We start from the raw sequence: 19,499 nt of genomic DNA on the forward strand, positions 1-19,499 counted from the left end.
TGGTGTCTTTTTTTGGAGAGAGGTTTGTGTCAAAATCAGTTGGTGCATATCAATCATTTTATCTCCCAGGTGGGATCTGTGATGCAAAGCATGATTAGAGTGATTATCTTATCTATTAAGAAACTACAAGATTTTGTGAAACTGGGAAGGACATTTTTCGCTTTTTAATTGATTTGTCTGCATTGTATTAACATTTAAAGGATCAGCTCTGAGTAATCCCAGATCCTAAACCTTTATTTCCTTTTTCTCAGGCACACCAAAAAGCTGGTTTCAAAGAACAAACATGTGAAACTAAATCATTACATCCCATTATTCTAGAGTATCTTACATATAACAATTACATTGGCTCTGATTCACTAAATGTAGAAAAATGCAAAAATGTGTGCGTTGGAAAGTGTGTGGTATAGGTGAGTTTATGTTTTGCTTTAAACCTATGTCCACTCTCCTGTCTTAAGCACATTATGAATCCACTGCAAATATGCCACACACTAGAAATGTCACTTTACTGGACATATAGTTGTCAACAATGTCATGTAGCATTACCAGGGTTAACACAAGAAGAGTCCCACTGAGTCATTGATGGTTGCCTAACTGCGTGCTTTGAGGATGACAGGAGGGGGTTGTTCTCGAGACCCCCGGTAACTGTGTCACTGTAGAAAAACATGTTCCGTCACATTTTCAGAAGGTTGGCATCTGTTTAGTACTGAAGTAGGATTTCTCATGTCATCCCTATGGCACATATCCATTAGCCAAATATACAAAACATTTACAAAAGAATCAGCTTAATACATGACCCATGCAATAACAATAATACTCTCATTACTAAGTTAAAATATAATAGTAGTTAGAGCTCTATGTTTCTGTCTAAAACACAGTCAACTGAAGAGGGATACTTGGAAATAAGAGTCACATGCATTTTAAACACATTTGACGATATCACTGGAGACATGAGCAGATTTTTATTAGTCAATTATTAAGTCATTAAATTGTTATTCACAGAGTCCATGTTTGCGGAAGACAGAGCTACTGTAAGACAGACATTACACTTCTGTATTGAGGGCATGGTTATGAAAATAAAATGCAATAAATAATAGCAACAACGTTACCAAGATAAGATTGTATTCTGCAGGAGTGAATCACATCAATTCAACTCATGCAGATAATTTAGATGAAATCCCATTGAGTTTCTTAGAAGAAGAAAGAGCTGTGATTCAATTAACAACCTCGTTTTTGTATAGAGAAAACAATAATCATGTGCTAAAAAAACAAAACAAGCTATCCTCCCTTTTTCACTCACTAAAGTCATAATTTAGGGAAAATGGGAAATAATGATTAAGCCTTCACCGCAGACCTCTTCCACATACTCACTCGGACCATATGTCCTTCTAATGGCAAGGCTTGGCATCGCTGCTTCCTTGTTAAATAAAACACTGTGCAACAGAACCATTTCTAGGTCACTTGAATAGAGACACAGATGAAAATAACACTAAAACAGACACACTGTATCACATGCACAATTGTGTGTGCTGCTGTTAAACAGTGTACGCTTCATACACAATAGCTCCTGTCTTTTCTTAGCGGTTGGAGATATTTTTTGTCTATTTGTGGTGGTAACTCTTGGGGTAAGGGGGGTCCTATCCCATCCATCCTTAATGATATCCTATCAATCACGTTATGCAATCTTTTTGAACAGGTGTTTGTGTCTGATAGTGCTGTGTTGCAGAAAACCCATTGATGATTATGTCTCCCCAACATATTGTGACAGGTGCATCTTTTTAGCCGCTTGATCTGATCATTAATCAAACACAGCACAACTGGCAAATGGTAAATACAGGCTCAGCGTAACAGAGCTGTTGTGCTGGAGAATTCCTCTGAGGGGAAATAAGATGCCCCATATTTCCATGCACTGCTGGAAGTGAAATTATAGATATCAATTATACCAACTGTTATTTATTTGCAGTCTTAAATGATTATGTTTTTTGTTTTCCTTCCTGCATCAGGCTATTTCATAAATATACTGCTTGGCTGTAATCAGGCTTTTGTTGTAAATGAGTGCCCGTTTCCAGCGTCATAAACCGAACAGTAAATATAGAGGCTGGCCTTTTTAAGAGTTGGATTTGCATAGCTTTAAAGTTTGTTAATCACTTAATCTTGCCCTATAGGGCTTCCACTAGAGCATATAGGATCTGTATCTAAAGAACAACAGATAGCATAGTATCATACTGTATATGTATTATCTCAATCAATTAATTGATAAGGTTTGGCAAAAGATCATAGTTTGAATTTAAAATATTCATTTAAAACAACTTAAAATAACTCAATGTTGAGATTTGGTTTCACACAGGACATGTACCACTGCCTACTGGATGAATGTCTGTCGGGTTAACCTTGTGGTGCGTGTCATACAGACGCTAAATTGTGCCTTGTGGGTTCGTATTGAAGGCAGGAGGCTGACGTTGGTTGTTGATGCACTGTAAGGAAACTAGGGACTCTGAACTGTCACATCTCTGCAGTGAGAAGCCATCTTAACCCAACGGGGACATACAGTACATATGGAACATATTTAATAACCACAATTAAATCACATTGGATTTGTGATCTCTCTCCACCCACTCTCACCCTCCTGCTATCAGTGTTTCTCTCCTTAAAAAATGTGTTGTCCCTTGATATCTGTGGGCATCTTTGAGATACATGTTTCTATGACAAAACTATTAATGAATGATGGAAACAAACACACATCTATTTTGTCTTTCTTGTTTCTTTTCCTAAACATTTTCAATTCAAAATGATTTTCACAAAACTGCAGATAAACAACTCAGTATATTCCTGTCACACACACACACACACACAAACACACACACACACACACACACACACACACACACACACACACACAAACACACACACACAGATGGGGCTACAGACTGTCTAGGGGACCGGACCATGCCAGTACATTCAGCATTGGAGCAGAGTCAGAGTACTGTATGACACCACTTACATAAGATGAGAGCTTGGTCTCCTTGTCTGCTCATCTAAGCTCCCAATGCACCAGGTCAGACTTCAACTGATGGGCCTCTCAATCATGCAGCCCGTTTTCCCCTTCATCTGTCCAAAATCTGTTGAGTACATACTTAAGCCCAACTGCACACCAAGTAGGACACATTTACTCCAGCAGAAGGGTAGGTGAAACTGCCAGGATCATCACTCGGCTACTTGAACTGGCCCTGCAGTATCATGTTATGTTGTCTTGTACATAAGATACTCCTGTATCAAAACATATAACGCCAAGTACAGTAGATTGTCAAAACTCATGAGTAGTGCTTGTACTAGTGTTTAAATATGCAAACGTCTCACAAAGATTACTGACAAAAAACTGCACTCAAACCGAAACCCTTGTCTAAATGTGGTCAGGATCTTATTTTTTTAAATGCATTAAGTTTAGTATGCTAAAATGTAGACCTAATGAGTCTATAATATCTTAGCAGCTTAAATCACAATTACTCATGTTAATCAAATGGTTGTATGTAGGCATGAGATGTAGAAAATACATTGCAATGAAACAATTACAGCGACAGTGTAATTCAGTCATCAAATGGAATAAACTGGAGAATTTAATTAATGTGTGTGTTTGTTTTCTTTCTAGGAAACTGTAATTGCTACATACTGCTGTTGCAGATTCGTCTCTCCTTTGATAATTTTGTAATAAAACATTAAAAAGCTTTATACTAATGGAGTGTGTACACTACAGAGTGTGACACAGAGAGAGAGAGAGAGAGAGAGAGAGAGAGAGAGAGAGAGAGAGAGAGAGAGAGAGAGAGAGCGAGAGAGAGAGAGAGAGAGAGAGAGAGAGAGAGAGAGAGAGAGAGAGAGAGAGAGAGAGAGAGAGAGAGAGAGAGAGAGAGAGAAAAAAAAAAGCCCACTTCAATACAACATCACTTATGTGCCTATGTTTTGGGCTTGTCTACAACCGTCTTGATCACTTATTAAAACCACTTACATTTACAGATCAGCATAACACTGGATGTTAAAAGTGTGCAAGTGTGCGTTTGTGTGTAATAGGCTCTCCACTAAGTCTTGCTAAGCCTGAGAGTAGTCAGAGCTGACATTTTTTGATAAATCACTCCAGGTCCAATATAAATGCCATCCTGGATAAACATATGTGAAATGAAACATTAAGAGAGCACATTACCATACATTAAATTACATAGAGATGAGCACAGAGCTTACCACCTTCAGTTGTATAAGCTCCTAGCTGTAGTAAAGCTTTTTGAAAAGCATCACAACTTTTACTGGTGGTATGTCATTAATTAATAGAGGTTGATAAACTGAGTTTACAGGTCATCAGTTTCATTACCTACTTAAGCAAATCTTAGCGTGCCCTTAAGCCAGCACGTCCCGTCGTAAAGAAGCAAGAAAAAATCCAGAACATGATAAACCTGTCTGACCAAATGTATCCCCTGAACTGACAATACTATTGCATTATTTTTCGGAGTTCAATTTGTTACCGGGTACACACTGGTAAGTTTTGCCCCAGGAAATAACCGCATATACAGTATACTTGTACTCTTAGTTATACACTTACCAAAGTTCTATACTGTCCCGCCAACTCGTCATTTATATATATTACCAAATCAACTGCCCTTTAGAAGGTGAATACAAAAAAAAAATCTGTTAAGAGGACAACGTTAACAAGGAACATGTTTGCCTATCAATGTAGTGCTTTAATACGAGTGCCGGCAGCTGCTGTGGATTGGAGTTCATATTGTTTGTACTAGATGGTGCTTTATTTTAAATAGCAGCTGCTGTTTAATTTGTGTAGCTTAATGATGGCCCTCTCTCAATGACACTTTTACTGAGTTTTTCCTCATTTCTTGTGTATTCTTCGCTAAGAGCTTTTTAAAGTAACATTACTTCTATCAAGTACCATTATTTGTTTGCTTCCATAAAAGGACATACATTGTCATATGGGCAACTATTAGCAACATGTCTGTTGCCATATAAATGTGGCACATTATGAGGAATAACCTTACACAAATTGATGTGCATTGCTGCTCATCCAAGGAGACTGTGGCAGGCTCCCCATGGGGCATAGACTGTGCTTTAGACTGAGCAGTGAGAGTTACTGCCAAACCACACATCTCTTGATTCTCAAAACAACAAGCTGACAAGCAGCTTCAGGCTCATTCATAATCACTACAAGTCTAGACAGGCTTGCTGTCGTGCTCCTTCTCTGCTTACTTAAGCCACTGATAGAAATGAGAAGCCTTTACAAGGGCTTCTACGCCACAGCTGTTAACGCAGCCAGGGCTGGTAGAAAATACCTGTTTCCCTGCAGACATAAAGACGTATTCAGAACAAGCTCATTGCAACAACTGTCGTCCCAGTATCTTTCAAAATCATGATATAGTGCTACTGGAGAGGCTTTCAGAGAGAAAATATGGGACAGCATGGATGGGATGAGAGATGTCAGCCACTCACTGCTGCCAGGAAAAAGAAACCAGAAGGGGAAGAAGGAGAAGGCGGGTGGAAATGAAGAGAGAAAGACATACAATGAGAGAGAGCAGGATAGACAGTGTGAAGAGAGAGCGAGGGGTAGTGAGGGAGGAACAGAATTGCAATGGGACGGGCTGACAGTCACAGCCTGTCATCACGAACCAGGGGACTTTAGTTTAAGCGCGTAAGTGTGTTTGTGTGTGTGCGCAATTTTGGTGTGATATTTGAATATGCACTGCCAGCTGTCACATTGAGCAAAGACACATGTGACATCTCTGTCTCTCTCTCTTTCTCTCTATCACAAAGTACTCTGAGGAGCAGGAAATGTCATAGCTGCCCAGCAACCACGTGGTTGCCTGTGGGCCGTGTGGGGGTATAGCAATCCAATTTTATTTTATTTTTCAAGCCAAATTTCACACTTTCACTAAAATCAAATGCATGGCCAAACCAATATGATGGGTTAGACACAAGCTTGTGAATATCATTGTGACAGATTGTGGGCGTGTGTATGTGTGTGTGTGTGTGTGTGTGTGTGTGTGTGTGTGTGTGTATTAATAATAATAATAATAATAATGTATTCATGCTTTGTACCACATTTTGCCAGCCTTTAGCCAAATTGCACACAAAAAATGGTTTATCCAGTTTAAGCTTGTATTTGTGCCTACAAGAATCATGAAAATAAACGCTCCTTGTGTGAGGTTTATTGCCATAGGCTTGAGATCTAATAAAACAAAAAAACTAGAATGTGTTGTTTATTCAAACAGATTAACAACCAAGTATTTTCTGAATCCCAAGATGACAACTGAGCCAACTAAATATAAAAACAATGACAAATAAGAGTAGTTTGGTAAGAAAGATTATAGATATTTAAGTCTGCCTGTCTGTTTATCTAGTTCCCTAACATTAACATAATATGCTGCTTCAGTCATAATTTATTTGCCCCTACTCAGAGTTGACTTTAGGAGTATTTAAATAAGTGTTCCCCAGAGGAGTTTATTCTTAGTAAGATAAGGTGATGATTTTCAGTCCTAAATTGTCACCTACTCAATCTCACACACACACACACATCTCTGTATATACTTTATCATTACATTTCATTTAGCTGACGCTTTTATCCAAAGCGACTGACAATGACCAATTACAGGGACATTCTCCCTGGAGTAACTAAGGACTAAGTACCTTACTCAAGGGCACACTAGTGGTGGTGTTCCTGGCGGGATTTGAACTCACAACCTTCCGATCTTCAGCCCACTTCACTATCCATTAGACCACCACTATCAAGTACAACGCTCCATTTTTTCAAGAGCCGAGCTTCTCCAGACAATGACTCAAATATACATAAATAAACCACCAGTATAGAGCATGTGGACTGGGTCACATGGTTAAGTTGCTGTTCAACTGAATAGTACGTTGGTTGTTGGTACCAGACCAACAATGGACCACTCTTGGATGTGCGTGCAACGCAAAGTGTAGAGTTTTTTAGTGTTTTAGTGTTCTGTGTATTCATGTTTAATTTAGCATGTTCAAATGCAGTTCAAGCACTCTGACCAGCAGTGGGGAGATGAATGCTCTTCATATGATGCACATCTCGGAAAGGACCACTCTTCAAGCCACCGAACAAAATATAAACATCAGCAGAAACTGTGCTTTCATAGTTATCCCTTTGAGTGATTTAAATGAGTATATAAGCAGTCTGAGTATCCATCCTGTCTGTTTCCCTGTCCATGCTGAAGATAAATATCTTCCCATAAGAGCTCTTTGAACTCAGCAGTATGCCTTGGCAGCGCTCTGACTTCACATAACGTTAGACATTCATTTATGATATCGGCAGTATGATACAATCCATTTAGTTGAAAAACAGAATGTTCGAATAGGTGGCAACAGTTTTTCCATTTGATTGGTGAACAAGTTGAATGATGTCAAGAGTTCAGAATATTAAATGAAATCTCGCATACAAGGGTTAGTTTGGTTAGACTTGAATTTGTTTTTCAAAAAACTTTCCTCATTTTGTGTTTTGATAATGTTCTGCCGCTTTATACACTTAAGTGTTTTTACTTGCGCTAAAATCTATTGACTGTGAAGGCCAAAGCAAATGATTCACATCATCACAACCATATAAGCTCTCGTGCACTTTGTGGACGCACCTGTGTTCATTATGTTTATCTTCTAACAACACAATGTGGTTTGATATTCAATTCACCACATGCATGGATTCAGAGCACTGTGTTGAAGGATATGACTTGCTTGTAAAATACCAAATACCTATTCACCAAATTGCCAGGGAATAGCTCTCCACTGTGATGAATGGAAAGGCCATACCCACACCATCACTGTGCCGTTGAAATTCTTAAAGAACAACCTGATTCTTGAGTGAGAGTAAAAAATGATCCTCTCATCTCTGGCAGCTTGTTGAATCCATGGTTTAGGTTGTTTTGTCGGAACAATGGGGCACCGTTGCTACAGCGTGTATTTGAAGCTAAATAAAGGTACTGAGTTACACAATAAACAAAGAAGAACACACACACACACACACACACACATACACTGCAACAACAACTCTTACCCAGCTACCATGGAAGATATTTGAGATTGAGAAACTGAACTCCTCATTTTTCACTTTTACAGTTCTGATTTTTTTGTGTTTTGGAAAATGTATCTCTCACTAAGAAGAAGTTTTTCAGAACATGGTCCAATTAAGAAGTTTAGTTTGTTGGCTTTAAAACAGCTTCTCTTATTATGTTGGAAACAAGAAGGAATAGGTCCATGTCCCATTTTGGATATCTAAAGTGGTAAAAAATCCCCTGTGTGTGTGAGTGTGTGTGTGAGAAATGCAGGCTGTTACTGTTCCTTTCTTTCCTGCAGGGCTCTCAGGACATCATAAAGCACCACAGAGATACTGAGAAATAGAGCAGAACCGGCAAAATAGATTAAAAAAAGGCTCCATAACTTGGTCCTTCCTTGAAAGCACACATCTAAGGGAATACAGAGAATTACACAAAGCAACAAAAGAAAAGTCTGACAGACAGCAAAACAGTCAGACAATATGAGACAAAGAGTGAGAACCAGTGAGTACTCACACAGACACGTTTCTTTCATTACAAGGTCGTTTTTGTTTTCTGTTTTACACACTGTAAACATTTCGGATTAACTAGTGTTTTCTGGTCACCTAAATGACTTCTATGCAACTTCCCAAATATTGCAACTGTCATATTACCCAGCAACAGTCAATGTGAGTATCTAGCATGGCGAGACAGGAGATCATCATAGAATAACAGTTGGCTCCCAACCACCTTCTTTTCTGCTCGTCTTTCTCTATCTGCCGCCTCTCTCTTCCTTTCTCTTCTTTCTCCCAGGCTGTCTTCCTGTCTGCCTCTCTTCACGTCCTCCTGCCCACAGCCTCTCTGTGTCTCTTTCGTTTTCTTTAACACAGTTGGTGGTGTGAAAGAGGGCCGCCAAAATAAATCTATAACCCTCCTTTGTGCTTTTCATCTTGTATTCACCAGTTTAAACGCATGCTTATAATGCAGATCATTTCTGTTCCACTGTAATCAAAAGGAAAATGAATAAAATGTAGCATGAAAAATGACTAATCATGAATTCAGAGCAGATTTAATTGACTTCAGTGTCATGTAAATTGCATGGCCCATATCAATTTTGCATTTTACGAAAATGGTCAGGGGAATGGACCACAGGGTTGGATGAGCTACTGAATTAATGGGAGAATGGATGAATAGATGGATCAATCGAGAGTGAAAGGTCCAGGCCCGTGCCCGCGGTAATCCCAACACACACATATCCATTTTCCACACCCCTCCCCTCCATCCACTCCACCTGCTGTGTGTGTGTGTGTGTGTGTGTGTGTGTGTGTGTGTGTGTGTGTGTGTGTGTGTGTGTGTGTGTGTGTGTGTGTGTGTGTGTGTGTGCAATAATCCTGTGTTAATCACATTCTCTGACACACTAACCTCAGTCCTTCTGGAGCATTGACTAATCCAGATGATGCCTCTCTCCACTACAGCTCATACGTTTGCATATGAAATAACCTCTATGGATACCAATTTGATCATTCTAATCACATCACCTTCTTTTGAAGAAGGGAAGTACTGAATGTTTTCCAGCTCACTGTTACAATGCTGATTTGAAATGGGAGAATATATGCAGGGGGTTTAGTGAGATAGTGCCTGTAAATCATGCACATTATTGTTACAGCTGATTTTCTATTCACCAACCTTGCTGTAATTACATTACCAGCGTCAAAATCCTAAAGCTTTTTTTCTACAAATGGAGAAAAAAACAGTTTTACTCTAAACTAGAGCAGCAGTTCTCAACTGGTTAATTAACGGATAATGCACAATTCAAGGTTCTTGCAGGGCATCAAGGCAATGCTTGGACAAAATAACTGTGGCAGGTGATGTGTGCTGCTAGCAGTGCAGTGGAGCATCCTGAATACTATTGGTGCCAACTGGCTTGACTCTATTACCACTTTACAGAGGCCACAGTAATATGGTGTCTGAGCCAACAGGCTGACAGAGCTCACAGCACTCACACTGACTACCACATACAGAGGTGAGCAATCTGTGTGGAGCCAGATGGTGACACAGAGCAGCTATTTATAGCCTTATTTGAGAGACAAAACAGTGCAAAAACATTGAAAGAAAGGAGAGAAGAGCAATAAGTGCAGCGCCTCACAGCCAGTGGCATTGATGGCTGCATTGATGGCTGCATCTATGACGTCTCTCGTCATCTACAATATTGACACACTGGTGTAAAATGCTCAGTTTGAAACCTGTGGAAAGACGAACATTTATTTGTAGCTATTGGATCTCTCTCATATTCAGGTTGCTGCAGTCAAACATCACCTGTACTGTGACAAAGGCAATTTTCTGCAGATTAAAAGTATCAAAAAACAATGTAAATGTACTAGGGCTGTCAAGTTAACGCGTTAATAACGCGTTAATAACGCGTTAATAACAGCATTAATTATTTTAACGCGATTAACGCATGTGCATTTTTGTCCTCGGCTGCCCCGTAGTTTCAGAGCGCATCAAGTTTAAAATACCATCTATATACAATCCAAGCACACTGCTGATGCCGACAGCCCCGCTCCTGCCGCCAGCTTGCGGCAGACCACACTTGAAAGTGTGCGGGGGAGACGCCTGGACACGTCTACGAGCAGCACACTTTCAACAAAGATCGCTAAATGGGTGGCTATAGCTGTTTGTAGATGTATGGCCAATTAACATTGTGGAGGACGAGGGGCTGCGTGACATAATTCGGGTCGCATCCAACGACTGCATTTATGAGTTGCCTTCCAGAGCCACCACTGTGTCGAAAATACACAACTTCTATGAAGTCCAAAAAGCGAAAGTAGAGGAGGATTTAAGAAAGACTTCCACAGTTGCGCTCACCGGAGTCTATTGGACTTCACTCAGTAATGACAGTTACCCAAGCCCCCAGGAAGTGCGCTGGAGTCTGATGAGAATATTCGTGCTGGTCAAACGGCGGTACTACACTTCCTTTAGGTTGCTGGGCCCGGAAACACTTTTTCCCATTGACTTACATGGGGAAAGAGTGGTCTGTAACTCGTTGGATAATTTTTTTTAAACTAAATAAACTACCCAGTATGAACGTTTGTATAGCCCTTATTAAAAACATTCGTTCCTCAAGTTGTAAAAATGTGCTAATAACGTTATTCTGAGAGTTATTTCCCTCAGCATTATGAACGCGCATCTAACCCACGGGACCGCGCCGCCCGGCACGTTCAAGTTACGTGTTCAGTAGCCTACTACCTGAGTTTCTCTTTACCCATGGATGCACAATAACAACGGACCATATCGCCTTACTGCCAGCCCACGGAGCTGTAATAATGGATATATTGCACATGTTTGCTGTAATTCATAATTTGTAAAATATTATACTACATGGGCTGTATGATGTAAATCTTGTACCGTAAATGTTGTATTAAATAACGTTAATATTACCGACGTAGATTAACGTTCCTGTAGCTTCTTATTGCACTTGCAATTGTTTTATTTACTTGTGGGATAGGCCTACTTAACATGAATAATCACAGTTACTATCCTTTTACTCCATCACATTTCAAAAATAAATAGGCTATTGTTATTTTAACTCCACCACAGTAATCCATCATCAGTTTGACTTTTTAGATAAAGTTTTAACTCATAACAGGCTTCAACATATACATTTTTATATATTACCAAGTGGTTTCATGTACAACCCACACAAGTATCATGCTAAATGAAGCTCTGTTGCTTGGATATCACTAGATCCTGATGTCAGCGTAATATAAAAGTACATAACGATTAATGTGTAACTTAGCATAATTTACTAGCTAGCTGCTAGCTGCTAACTGCCGCCTCGTTAATATAAATCCAGTACCACACTGTCATGAACGCGGGGTGCTGTTACGTGTACGCAAATTCACGTGCTTAATGTGAACGAGCCTTTTGGGCGGCGTGGTTAAAGTTGCGCATGCGCTATGAGTGCACATACGGGTACTTCTCAGGCATGCCGGGTAATCTGTGACGTTTCGCTCTCTCAAAAGTTGGGCCATTTTGTCATCATGCGCCATTGAGCAACTCTCATAGGAATGAATGAGGCCCCGCCTCCCACGCTGTATCCAGTTCTTATTATACATCCATGCAGTTACCTCAGGGTCACAGCGCATTATTTTGACCCACAGTGGGAACTTCAGTCTCATGCTTTGACAGCTTTGAGGAGCGGCATTTCGCCGACAAACACACACACACACACACACACACACACACACACACACACACACACACACACACACACACACACACACACACACACACACACACACACACACACACACACACACACACACACACACACACACACACACACACACACACGCACACACTTTGTATTGTATTATTGTATGAGAGAGGTTCCAGGTTGAATTGAGGCGAATATTTGTAATGTTCAGAGGTTGTTGTGTTTAATATTCATGAGAATATTTGTCATTGTTCAAATGACAATCAACAAACATTTGCATAAAGCATATTTGTCCAAGGCAAGGCAAGGCAAGTTTATTTATATAGCACTTTTCAACACAAGGCAATTCAAAGTGCTTTACAAAAAATGAAAGACATTAAGAAAAGGGCATTTAAAATCAGTCATTAAAAAGAAAAGCTAATAAAATAAACATTAAAAGAAAAAATACATGGATAAAAGTTACAGTGCAGTTTAAGATATGAATAGTTCAATTAAAAGCAGCGACAAAAAGAAAAGTCTTCAGCCTGGATTTAAAAGTAGTCAGAGTTGCAACGGACCTGCAGGTTTCTGGGAGTTTGTTCCAGTTATTTGGAGCATAATAACTGAACGCTGCTTTACCGTGTTTAGTTCTGACTCTGGGGACAGAAAGCTGACCAGTGCCTGAAGACCTGAGAGATCTGGATGGTTCATAATTTAGCAGGAGATCAGAAATGTATTTTGGGCCTAAACCATTCAGTGCTTTATAAACCAGCAGCAGTATTTTGAAATATATTCTTTGACACACAGGAAGCCAGTGTACAGACTTCAGAACAGGAGTGATGTGATCCACTTTCTTAGTGTTAGTGAGGACTCGAGCAGCGGCGTTCTGAATCAACTGCAGCTTTCTAATAGATTTTTTAGTGAGACCTGTGAAGATTATCTTCAGTAGTCGAGTCTACTGAAGATAAAGACATGGACAAGTTTTTCCAAATCCTGCTGTGACATTAGTCTTTTAATCCTAGATATATTCTTTAGGTGATAGTAGGCTGATGTAGTAACTGTTTTAATGTGACTGTTGAAACTCAGTTCAGAGTCCATTACTACACCTAGATTTCTGGCTTTATCTGTTGTTTTGAACATTGCACACTGAAGCACAGCGCTAACTTTTATACGTTCTGACTTGGCTCCAAAAACCATTACCTCAGTTTTATCTTTGTTTAATTGGAGAAAGCTCTGACACATCCAGTCATTGATTTGTTCAATGCACTTACTCAGTGTTTGAATTGGAGCATAGTCTCCTGGTGAAATTGTTACGTAAATTTGTGTGTCATCTGCATAGCTATGGTAACTTATTTTGTTGTTTTTCATTATCTGAGCCAGTGGTAGCATTTCGATGTTAAAGAGAAGAGGCCCCAAGATGGAGCCTTGAGGAACCCCACATGTCATATTTGTCAACTCAAATGTGTATTTACCTATAGAAACAAAGTTGTTTCTGTCCTTTAAGTAGGATTCAAACCAATTTAGAACTGTTTCCGAAAGTCCCACCCAGTTTTCCAGTCGGTCTAGTAATATGTTGTGGTCAACAGTGTCAAACGCAGCACTGAGATCTAATAATACTAACACTGAAGTTCTGCCACTGTCTGTGTTTAAGTTGATGTCATTAAAGACCTTTACAAGAGCAGTCTCAGTGCTGTGGTTTGGACGAAAGCCTGACTGGAACACATCGAAACAGTTATTTAAATGCAAGAAATTACTCAACTGTTGAAAAACAACTTTTTCAATGATTTTACTTAGAAATGGGAGGTTTGATATGGGCCTGTAGTTGTTCATTACTGAAGCATCTAGATTATTCTTTTTTAAGAGCGGTTTAATGACTGCAGTTTTCAGGGCCTGTGGAAAAATACCTGAGTGAAGAGATTTGTTTACTATATGAAGTAGATCTGAGGCCATGCAAGGCAAAACATCTTTGAAAAATCCTGTTGGAATAATATCAAGGCAGCAGGAGGAGGATTTCAGAAGTTGTATAATGTCCTCTAGGTTTTTATCATTAATCTGATGGAATTGTGTCATGGTGTTTGAATTGATGTTAAGTGGACACAGAGACAACACATTTGCTGTTCCTGATGCAGAGGCACTGACTGCTTGTCTGATTTTCTGAATTTTGTCAGTGAAAAAGGAGGCAAAATCATTGCACGCCCTGATGGATAGAAATTCAGAGGCTACTGACACTGGGGGGTTAGTTAGTCTGTCGACAGTAGCAAACAAGGCACGTGCGTTGTTTTTGTTTTTGGTAATGATGTCAGAGAAGAACGATTGTCGTGCGTTTTTCAATTCCAAATTATAAAGGCCAAGTCTCTCTTTATAGATTTCAAAGTGAACCTGGAGATTTGTTTTTCGCCACCTGCGTTCAGCTTTTCGACATTCTCTTTTTTCTGTTTTCACGGTCATGGCCTTTCTCCATGGAGATATTTTCTTGCCAGACACTTCCTTTACCTTAGTTGGAGCAATGGCATCTATAACATTTTTAATTTTTGAATTAAAATGATCTACTAGCTCATTTACTGAGATGTTAGCAGGGGCAAGTGTGGTAGAAAAATTCTGAGTAAACATTTCCCTAGTATTTTCAGTTAAATATCGCTTTGTGGTTACCTCTTTTTGAACATTTTTGTGAACAGAAATAGAGCTCTCAAAGAAAACACAGGAATGGTCAGAGAGTGCAACATCAGTCACCACAACCTTAGAGATATTCAGACCCTTTGAGATAATTAAGTCCAGAGTGTGCCCCTTATTGTGCGTGGGCTCCGTCACATGCTGAGTCAGTCCATAGCTATCAAGAACACAAAACAGTTATTTAGCCCCTCTGTCCTGGGGGTTGTCAACATGGATGTTAAAATCACCAACAATGACTAGACGGTCAAAGTCAATACACACGTTTGACAGCAGTTCAGTAAAGTCATCAAAAAAGCTTGCACAGTATTTGGGTGGTCTATAGATATTTAGGAACAGAGCTCGAGAGGAGCATTTCAGCTGAAGGGCCACATATTCAAAAGAATCAAAGTTTCCATACGATGTCTTCCTGCATTGAAGGGAATCATTGAACAGAATAGCAACTCCACCCCCTTTCTTATGCATTCTTTCCTGACTCATAAAACTAAAGTTGGGAGGGGTTGATTCGATAAGAACAGCTGCACTGTTATTTTGTTCAATCCAAGTTTCTGTTAAAAACATAAAATCGAGATTGTGCTCAGTGATAAAATCATTGATTAAAAATGTTTTTCCTGCCAAAGACCTGACATTTAATAAAGCTAGTTTAAGTTTGATAAACACACTATCAGTCATGTTTTTTGTAACAAGCTGTGGCTGACATGGAATCACTGCTAAATTAGATAAACTCACACAAACGTTTGAGCGCTTCCTGTTTCTAAGATGATTCACCGCTCTTAATCTATTACCTATCAACACAGATATCGGCAAAGCTACTGGCAGGCAGGGCCCCGACATGTCCTGGAAAGAGTTGAGAGTGCCATACGCCCTTGAGCCTGGACCCCACACATATCAGTAAGAGTTTGTTGTGTTTTGTACACACACATTCTTATCAGGCTTCGGAGACTGCAGATGCTTTCTTGAAGGGAGGGGAGGTGGTTGACGTAGGCACGGTGATGGAGACGGGGGAGATGGTGCGGGGGTAGAGGACATGCTGCCAGGGGGGGAGGTGGTTGACGTAGGCGCGGTGATGAAGACAGGGGAGATGGTGCGCGTCTCTGCAGTGATTTTGGTGGGCGTCGTTGAGGAGCGGGGGTAAAGGACATGGTGCCAGCCCTGCGTTTCGCCTTAGTTTGGTCTTTGAACTCCAGGAAGGAATCGGTGCCAACCCTCTGTATCTCCTTTGTGTGTTCAGCGATCTCCAGGAGGGTGGGCGAGGGTGAAAGGGTGAATGGAGTATCCTCAAAGGCGTTGACAGGGGGGGGGGGGGTGACGGGCGGTGGAGACTCCTCCATGTGTCTCATATGTCTCCGATAATCAGAACATTCCTCAGGTGGGTGCAGTGATAATTCTTCAGGGTTTTCTGCGCGATGTGTTGTGTCTTTCTCCTGTTTTGATTCCTCTTGCTGCTTGTCCTTGGCAGAGGGAACAGATTGATGACGCAGGCAGTTGAATATGTTAGAGATAAACAATTTCACTCCTGACTTGTTCAGGCAAACTCCATTTGCCTTGAAAAGATGTCTGCGGTCCCAGAAAAAGTTAAAATTGTCAATAAAATGAACAGAATGGTCAGTACAGACAGTTGAAAGCCAGGTGTTCAGTGCAAACAATCTGCTGAATCTCTCCACTCCTCTTCTGACTGGCGGTAGAGGGCCACTGATGAACACATCTGCATTTAGAGAGCTGACAGTTTCCAACAGACATTTAAAGTCTTTTTTCAGCACTTCTGACTGTTGTTTCACAACATCATTTGTTCCAAAGTGTAGTACCACATTATTCACAGTCAGATGTTCAGCCCCAATATGCAGGATCTTCTCAGCCAAGTCAGAGACCACATCCTTGGGAAAACAGAGTACTTTGGTGTTGTTCTTATTACACAGACCTTTTACATCTCTTACAGCAGAGTCACCCACAATCAGAGTTTCAGGCCCAGTCGTTAGCTTTCCCTCTAGCCTTTTACTTTTGGAGTAGCTATTGGTCCTTACCCTGCTGTGTGAGAGGACAGGTTATCCAGGTCATCAGATCTCCGGTTCTCGGTCAGCGGAGCGTATCTGTTCTGGATTGGCACACTTGGTGGTTTAGGAGGATTTTTTGTAGTTCTCCCTTTAGCAGCTGTCCACTGCTGTTTCCTAGTATGAATAGGGGTTGAAGAGGCGCTCCTCCTGGGTGATAACAATGCAGGCCAGCCGGTCGCATCACAGATTTCTGAGCGCTGGGCTCTGCCTGTTATCCGTCCTCCCAAATCCCATGGAAATGATTTCCTCTTAGGTTTTGCACCCAGAGAGTTCCAGGGAGGACTACCACTTGTAGATTTATTACCCGGTACACAGCCCTCCTGTTTCTTGGAATCCTTGTAGCTGCTAACTAGCTGTGAGTTAGCATACCCTTCTCCATTATTTTGCAACACAGGTAAAGTGGTGTCATTCCCACGACATAGTCCCTACAGGGTGACTTGGAGAGGGTCTGAGTCCCACCCTTGTCAATTAACTACAGGGGTCCCTCAGGGCTCTGTTCTTGGTCCCCTCCTCTTCTCCCTGTACACAAACTCACTCGGATCAGTCATTAGCCCGCATGGTTTTTCATACCACTGCTACGCTGACGACACCCAATTAATTCTGTCCTTTCCCCGCTCAGAGACCCAGGTCGTCGCACGCATCTCTGCTTGTCTAGCTGACATCTCTCAGTGGATGTCTGCTCATCACCTCAAGCTCAACCTTGACAAGACTGAGCTGCTCTTCCTTCCTTGACCTAACAATCAACATCGGCACCTCAGTTGTTTCCCCGACTCAGACTGCAAGGAATCTGGGTGTGACCCTAGATAACAACCTGTCCTTCACAACCTGTCCTTCACTGCAAACATAGCTGCCACAACCCGTTGCTGCAGATACACGCTTTACAACATCAGGAAGATACGTCCCCAGCTGACACAGAAAGCGACGCAGGTTCTGGTCCAGGCTCTCGTCATCTCACGCCTAGACTACTGCAACTCCCTCCTGGCTGGTCTACCTGCATGTGCCATCCGACCTCTGCAGCTCATCCAGAATGCAGCGGCTCGTCTGGTCTTCAACCTTCCTAAATTTTCCCACACCACTCCGCTCCTCCGCTCCCTTCACTGGCTTCCGGTAACTGCTAGAATCCACTTCAAGACACTGGTACTTGCTTACCATGCTGCGAATGGATCTGGCCCTTCCTACATCCAGGACATGGTTAAACCGTACACCCCAGCGCGTGCACTACGCTCTGCATCAGCCAAACGACTCGCTGCGCCCTCGCTGCGAGGGGGACCCAAGTTCCCATCGGCAAAAAACACGTGGGTTTGCTATCCTGGCTCCAAGATGGTGGAATGAGCTCCCCATTGACATCAGGACAGCAGATAGCTTGCACATCTTCCGGCGCAGACTGAAAACTCATCTCTTTCGACTCCACTTCGAGCGATAGAACTATTAACAAAGCACTTATATACTAATAAAGGACTGGCTTATCTAAAGCCAGTTGAGTAGCACTTGAAATGTTTTGGCTCTATGAAACCTGATGTACTTATATGATTCTGTTTTCTTCAAGGTTGTGTCTTCCTGGTCGAATGTACTTATTGTAAGTCGCTTTGGATAAAAGCGTCAGCTAAATGCAATGTAATGTAATAGTCCATTCACTTCCACGTTAACTTCCAACCGTTGCATTTTAATTTCCAACACAGCCATCTTCTGTATACGTTTTTGGAAGTCATCTGTAGAGAACGGAGGCATTTTGCTACCAACTAGCTTAAGCTAAATAGCATGCAGTAGCCTACCAGGCTTTAGCTGTTGCTAGGCCACGCTACTGTAAGACTGACGTCGTCGTAAAAATGTTAAAATATGCCTGAAACCCTCCGTCTATTTACGAAGATTAACTGTCCCAGTGATAAGTTAATGTCCAGGAGCCGCTGCTCGAAGTTTTCAGAGAATAAGAATAGGAAAATCAGCATAAAAAGTAAGCAGAGGCAGGAGCAAGCAGAAAAAGCGTCTGCACTGTAAGAAAGATAAGGTAAGTCTCATATACAAATATCCCTCTAAGGTACATTTAGAACAGATAAAAAATGTGCAATTAATTTGCGATTAATCGCGATTAAATATGGACAATCATGCGATTAATCGCAATTAAATATTTGAATCGACTGACAGCCCTAAAATGTTCCCTTAAAAGGCTCAATATTTGTGTTCATTCTGACTTCAAATTCAATGGACGATTTTTTTCATTGTCCCCTATTTCAGGGTTCCAAAGGGATTATGACAATCTTCAATAAAGCAGAAGATTGTCATTTTATTTATTTTGTGATTAGAAATTCTGGCCATGCAGTGACTCATCTCAAATCCATTAACAGAACACATTTGGTCATATTTGTTTTTTTCGTGGTTTACTCCCTCCTTTTTGCATTTCCATGTATTTAAAAATATATATTTGTTAAACTAAAATAAATAGATTCAAAACATTTTTTTAATGTTTTACTTATGGGATTCACCATGTGTGTATTGCCCAATCGAACATGCTGCAATTCCAAGTATACCATTGAAAAAGTACATACACATTTGTTT

General features: G+C 40.8%; 1 protein-coding gene across 2 annotated transcripts in view; it reads right to left on the reverse strand.

Moving 5' to 3' along the window:
• zgc:172282 (leucine-rich repeat and fibronectin type III domain-containing protein 1-like protein) overlaps window positions 1-19,499 on the reverse strand; it is a 184,814-nt gene that overhangs the window by 125,641 nt on the left and 39,674 nt on the right. The gene's annotated exons all lie outside the window — the stretch shown is intronic.

The sequence above is a fragment of the Gymnodraco acuticeps genome, unplaced genomic scaffold, assembly GCF_902827175.1.
Source record: "Gymnodraco acuticeps unplaced genomic scaffold, fGymAcu1.1, whole genome shotgun sequence".
Classification (NCBI taxonomy): Eukaryota; Metazoa; Chordata; class Actinopteri; order Perciformes; family Bathydraconidae; genus Gymnodraco; species Gymnodraco acuticeps.